Source organism: Mandrillus leucophaeus, unplaced genomic scaffold, assembly GCF_000951045.1.
Source record: "Mandrillus leucophaeus isolate KB7577 unplaced genomic scaffold, Mleu.le_1.0 Scaffold83, whole genome shotgun sequence".
Taxonomy (NCBI): domain Eukaryota; kingdom Metazoa; phylum Chordata; class Mammalia; order Primates; family Cercopithecidae; genus Mandrillus; species Mandrillus leucophaeus.
Genome location: NW_012109030.1, coordinates 4,383,455 through 4,390,595, shown reverse-complemented (window position 1 = coordinate 4,390,595; position 7,141 = coordinate 4,383,455). Strand labels below are relative to the sequence as shown.

At 44.3% G+C, this 7,141-nt stretch overlaps 1 protein-coding gene across 1 annotated transcript in view; it reads right to left on the bottom strand.

Annotated features, from left to right (window-relative positions):
• The window catches only part of BEND7 (BEN domain containing 7), a 78,003-nt gene that overhangs the window by 53,557 nt on the left and 17,305 nt on the right, over window positions 1-7,141 (bottom strand). The window lies entirely within an intron of this gene.

Below are 7,141 nucleotides of genomic sequence, written 5' to 3'. Positions count from 1 at the left end.
GAGAGGTGAGCGGAGAGGAGAGTTGAGAGGTGAGCAGAGAGGAGAGTTGAGAGGTGAGCGGAGAGGTGAGCGGAGAGGCGGCAGGGGAGGCTGAAGAAGGGCAGAGTGGGGAAAGTTTCTTAGGGGGGATGACGGGACGTTCAGGAATGGTCTCTGGGGTTTACTGAATCGCACTCTCTTCACCAAGCAGCAGGAGCAGCGGAGCAGGTCACCCCTGCAGCTGCTGCCTAGGAGGAGGGAGTCCCGGGGCTCCATCCCACAGCAGGGGATGATGAGTGACAGGCTTTGGCAGACAGGAAGAAAGAGGTTTCCTTGCACATTTGGGGCAGATGGGGTAGAGGATCAGAAACGAGGCCTGAAGACTCAAAGTGCCAATGACAAAAAACCTGAGTCAACCTAAATAAACTGGGGACAGTGGGTGCTGGGAGCAGATGAGCAGGCCGAACTGTGGAAGCTCAGTTGAGTGTGGTGCAGTGTTAGTGGGGGAAAGGACAGGCCGGGCTATTACACCTACACTTGGACTCGCCTCCTAATTACCCCCACCTTCTACTGGATACGAGACAAGTCGCTGAATATTCTCTAGTTTCCTAAATCCTAAAGCAATGGTCTGAACCATAACCCAGGGGGCATATGGTAGTCCAGGAGGGGCACAGGATTTTCATCGTCACCAAAGTGTTAACCAAGCACTTCGTGGCTCTAGAAGTCACATGCGTCCTTTTCGGAAGATGGGCTTCTTCTATCATAGTGGAACCCAAGTTCTTTGATAAATTAAAAAAAAAAAAAAATTGGTGAGTACATAGGAGATTGAGATTGGAAGTATTCATTGACTTCTATTGGTATTTCCAGTTATAATTAGTCAATGACTTCTCCAGGTACAGATACCAGGAAAAGGAAGCTCTTTGAAGCAATGAGCTCTCTAGCGAAACAGGACGCTATAAGGAAACCCGTGCATTTTTTCCTGATCTCTTTCCAAGAAGCTGAATCCTTTTCAGAAAAACTAACAAAAAGAAATCTGACTAAAATGGATCCATGCCACATGGCTGCCTTACTGGCAACCTGAAATCCTTTAGAGTTTAGTAACTATACTTCTTGGACAAGATCTAAAAAGACTGTATGCGGGATTCTCCCCCTCACTAAATATCAAGACTCTACTAGATCACGTTTCTTTACACACAGAATTTATGACACACAGTCTTGCAGGATCTGATAAACGTGAGGGCAACACAGAAGTCACCACCCAAGGTCTCCCTTAACTTGGCTAAGAGAGAAGGATCCACTACGTGGAACATGATTATTCACAGGTAATCACGATAAAAGATGGTAACAAACAAACAGAGTGCAGCGAATGCTCATAATTTTATGTTGCCTTGGCATTCATTTTAAATATAAGTGGGAGTTTTTCATTCCAGAAGCAAGGCTCTGTCACCTTTGACAATATCCGGTTCTATTCGCTGCACCCCCGGTTCCTCAATGCGGTCGATCCAGACATCTGCTTTATACAACTGCTGCCTGGTGACCAACTCCCTATAGGACAGCCAGATGCAGCCTGCTGGCCCTTGCACCCCATGTGGACTGTGCAGATATGCCACAGTGACTCCCTCTCAGTCACTGCATGACCTCCTGCAACCCGTGCCTTCTTGCTTTCAACCCATGAATTACAGCTCCCTACGGGAAACCTGTGTGGGTAACGCTCTGGACCCAATAAAGGTACTGGCCACGGGTTCTTCCCTCTCCACTGCCTGTGCGCTCTGGCCTGCGTGTGTGTGGCCTCCAGGGGTGTGCTATATCCCCTGGGGTCTGTAAGTACTAAAACTTCTTAAACTCTCACACTGTGCTAGTGTCATTAAAGGCCCACAATCGGACTCCTGACTGGGAGCCAGCCCCAAAGGGACCCGTGCTTGTAGATCTCTTGCTGGCACTTGTCTGGGCCTCTGGTGGTTGCTGGGGACCATGCGATCAGTTAATAATGAAACTCAAAGAGTTCCATCTAAAACAAAGCAGTTGCACGTGTGCCCATCTATACGCCTCCTTATTAGGAAAACTCCTGGTAACAGTCACCCTATCCGTACCCTACAAATGTACCAGTGCTGATGTACAGCAGGCATTCCATAAATCTTTCTTAAGTAATTGAAAAAAACTGGCTTACCGAAAACAGAATGAAGTCCAGAACGTAACACCAAGGTAGTAAACAAATAACAGGAAAGAATGAGAATGTATCAGAAATAAATTATTTGACAAATATTTATCAAGCGCCTCCTAGGCTCCAGAGATACAAAGATCATCGGGTACAAATTGGAAGGTACCCCAACTTTCTCAACATCTCTTACCTGAATCCCTTTATATTGATTTCTTGCTCCCAACAATGGTCCTGGTTTTCCTGGCCCGCTGACCCCTGCCTCTTTTAACTGTGTGCCCTGGAACTCTACTTGGTAAACTGCCTCCCTGGTTGCAGACCGCACGCTCTGCTTCCTTGCTAGAGCTAGACCCGCCTCTTTCCTGTGGATCCTGCCTTCCCTGTGGCCCCCATACAAAAAGTATTCATTCTCCCTTCCCTTGAGGCTGCGGAGGAGACTCGGCTTTCCTCTTGCTCCCCGAAACATTGCTCTTTTAACCCCTGGAAGAAGCTCACAGAGGTGTATGACCTTGTATCCCTCTTCCCAAGCAGCAGTTCCGCGAGACAGGAGTTTAAGATTCATAGGAGATGAGGCAGGCAATGGAGCTGGAGTGCATAGTGAGGCCACCCCGCTAGGGCACCACGTGCAGGGTGAAGGGAGAAGAACTGCACACGGGAGCCAATGGGTTATCAGGCTGGGTAACTTAAGATTCAGGTCTCTTTTCATATAAGGATAGCAAATAATCAGATATATCCTATACAAAAACAACTCTGGCAAAATTATGGTGAAACTGGTATGGTATAGAGGAACCTGGCTAGAATGTCATCACAGAAGGCTCTGTGAATGGCAACATCAGTCTATCAGGATTTTCAGGGTGGAAATGGAGAGAGATGGAGAGAGAGAGAAACACTGAAGAAGTTTAATCAAACGGGCTTGGGATTAGCTGGATTTGCGGGGGGTGGAGGCGGGAAGAATCCATGAACGATAACCCCAAGGTTTCCAGGTTGGGTCACTGAATAGAGATAAACACCAATAGGAGAACTGGAAAAAGATGCGTGCAAGGGAGTGGGGATATGGAGTCTAGTTTTGATGACGAAAATCTGGACAAAAGCAGGCAACAGGAAACGCAGCTAGCAGGTGCATGAGGTTGAGCATGAAGCCATATTTCGGTTCTATCTATTAGTAGGCTGGCCCCTCTGGACTGAGTAAGCCCCTGAGGGTCACGGATAATTTGGGGGATGGAGGACATCTTATAAAGAGATACTAGATCTTCTACTAACCTAGCATGTAGAGAACTCAAAACATTGATTTATTAGTAAATATTTAAAAAGATATGACTTCCTATGATTCCAAGCTGGTAAGGTGAGTCAAACCTATCCCTCCTGAATTCCCACCCCCTGAGGCAACTGTCCTCTTGATCAGAACTGACTGACTCTCTCTCCCTGCGCCAGTCTCAAACCCATCACTCAGGGGTGCCATGTTCGGCCTCTTACCTGAGCAGGATGGACTGAGGGCATCTGAAAGAAGTGGGGTCCAATCCGACCGCTACACTGAGTATTACACTATCATGTCCCGTTTTGTCCTATGTTAAAGAGGCCATTGAGAAACTTGCGGAGATAATGAAAAAGCCTATTGAACAGAATAAAGGAACAAGGAAAGACAGAGTGGGGGTTGGGTTCTTTCACTAATAAATAAATGACTACTGAGTGACTTAATTATCTCTAAATATACTAGGCAGTATTATGGGTAGGACATTGTTCTTTATCAACAAGAAAAACAATGAACTGAAAATGCAGCTTCCAGCCTGGAGGTGGGGCCACAGATGGTCTTAAAGAGCTGGCCTTTCCAGTTCGTAAATACCAGAAGCAGTGCAGAAGCATCTGCAGGAGAGGTGACAATGAGGATGCCTCTCTGTTTGTGGTGATGAAAAAGCTCTGGAGATGGTTGCACAACACGGTGAACATGTTTTAAAGAAAAATGCTTTTAAAACTCCTTGCATTCTTTAGGGGATGGGTAATGGCATGTTAAAGAGAAAATGTTTATCAGTGAGAAGTAATAAGATGACCAGGATTACACTATATGGTCCAAAATATTTCCTCTTAAAAACTCGTAGAGGTTGGCATGGAGCCATGCTGTGGATAGACTGATGGGCGGCCTGTGAAATGGGAGATGGGTAGGAGCACGGAGCTGGGCCCTTCAGGCCTGCGGGCAGCTCTCCACACAACTTCCACAAGTGAGCTGAAAGAAGAGGAATCTGAAGTGGACCCTGTGCTTTGAGGACCTGAGGCTGGCACCTCTTTCCAGACCCCATTAACATGCAGATGCTATCAAGGTCCCAGCTGGCAGCCTGCAGGGACAATCGCCATGTTTAAGAGGGACACACAAGACTGGGAGTCGAACTCAGCAAACCACCATGTGAAAAGCAAGTCTACAGAACAGGGCAACGGTTTTCGAAACAAGCCCTTTTTCTTCCAAGTGCAATCTAAAGTGGAACCCCAATAAATACAGAAGAGCAAAGCTCTGCTGAGGAGACTGTGCCAGAATCCGATTCCTGAAGCCGCCCTTGGAGGATGCTCAAGAACTCCAAGGGCTCCACACTGTATAGGCTGAATGCCACAGAAAAGGAAAGGCCAAAAAGTAGCCATAGAATCATTTAATTGGGTGAATCAAATACCATGAAAAGGAGTATCTAGACACAAATATATCTACATATGCTTGAGGGTCCTGTTCAGCTGAGAACTACAGGCAGAAAATAATTAAGCCGCCCAATGTATACATGGCATTTACATTTAAAGGATAGCTAAGATCCTTTCAAATCTGTTGAGATACTATCAGGTTTACTCATCCACTTAATAAATATTTACTGTACTACTACTAAATATGAAACACAACATAACAAAAATATATATATAATACACAGTCTCTTCCCTTCAGGAGTTGATAGCCTAGCACAGGAGACAAAAGAGTATGTACACAGCTCTAAGAGTATAATGGCACTCTTCTGATGGACGGGCAGGTCTAAGCGGCACAGGGGTCAACCACAGCCAGGGGGCAGGAGCACCTTGTAATCATGGCTGAAGATGTGAAGCCAGGACAGGTACCAAGAAGGAACACCAAGGATCCTAGTTGGAAAACAGGCACTGAAAGCCAAAAAGGCACAAAGGGCTTGAGATGGGCATTTAGGGTCAAAGAGAGCAAAGAAATACCAGGAAATGAAGCAACAAACAGCTGTGCAAAATGAGCTATCACACAGCTTCTCAAACTCTTCCTTCAAAGAACACAGAAAGCCAAAGGAGAGTAAGTATCTATGAGAAGTTTGGGGGCAGAGTCCTAGGAGGGGAATAAGGAACAAACAATTTTCTTAGATGTCCTTATGTTTTCTCTTAAAAAGTAAATGCAAGTCCTGTCCTACACTCTCCGTGTTTTTGCATTTAATTTTAAAACAATCTTCTACCCACCAAGATGTGCAGCTTCCTACGGACCCTGGACCCCAGCACTGGGCACCCACGGTTACATGTTTGCCAGCTGATAAGCAAGGCTAGGGGTGGGTGGGCTGGTCCATCCCAGGGGCAAGGGCTGGTGCCTGCGAGTCAGGCTCTTCAGCATCGCCAGCTGCACTTCCTAGAAGCACAGGTACGGTGTCCATGACTGGACAAAACTAAGGGGACGCATGATCAATGCCTTAGAAATCGTGTAAGTGACAAGTGTTTCAGGAATTACAGAGAGAAACAGATCATTTTACCCTGGGAGGACTACACCTCACAAAGATGGCAAGACTGGAGGTGGTCAATAAACACCACTAGCATTTCCATGGCACTTTGGGGAGGAGAAAAGAGAACGGCACTGAACAAGGCTTGAGGGCAAGAGAGAAGTGAAGTGGGCAATGGCGAATCAGCGAACTTAGCTGGAGTTAAGGCAATGAATGGGGCAAAGTCAAAAACAAAAGGATTCTGACACTGACTTTATCCTCAAAGTGACAGGAGATCAATGAAGGTTTTTGTAAGAGCGATAGGACACAGAACTACCCAGTGAATTCAAAGACTTTTGTCTACTTATTTCTCCTCCAAATGTTCTTACATCATGGAAAGCAAAGTTTTATTTTATAATCAATATAGCATGGCTGTCCAGTGTTCCCTGATGAGTGATTGCATACAACATTAAGCAACTAGGTCTGAAACCACCACTTTGAGTAATATTCAAGAATGATCAAGTCAAAGAGTTAAATCTCAAATGCATGGAAGAGGTCTTATAAATCAATAAAGAAGATGATGAATACTAATGATGCTGGGCAAAGGACATGAACGTGTAATTCACAAGAGAGAAAATGATCAATAAATATTTTAAGTATCTTATCTCCCTAATTATTAATGTAATGAAAATTAACATAAAATTCTTTTCCTTTTTATGTAATTATAGATTCAAAAAGGCCATTTTTGGTGATAATTTAGGGTCACAGTAACTCTCATATGCTGTTGGTAGGGATGTAATTTAATAAAACCTTTTTGGGGTAGAATATGGCAATTCCACTTACCAAAATTTATCCTACATAAATATTCCAACAAGTACCTGTGAATATTCACTACAGCATCATTTTATAAGGGAAATATTGGGAACAATGTAAACATTTATCAACAGAACATTAGATAAGTGAATTATGGTACAGCAGTAGAATGAAATTATATCATTTCATATCTGTAAAGAGTGAAATAGACCCTTCTAGAGTCATTTGGAAGTATGTGAAAGACAAATTATTAGCTTCAAGAAAGCTGAGATCATGATCATCTCATTCACCACAGGATAACTAGGGGCTAAATCTGCCTGGCTCCAAATAGGCAGTCAATATGGGTGAAATAAATGAAGATTAGGTTAAGTGAAAAAAGTTGCAACACGTTGTATAGCATAATTCTATTTTCTTTTTCTGTGACACACACACATATTTCACACACACCTCTATTGGTAATAGGGGTTACCACTGGAGAGTGTGATTGGGACGAGATTTTTTAAATTTTTAATTAAAAAAAAAAAAA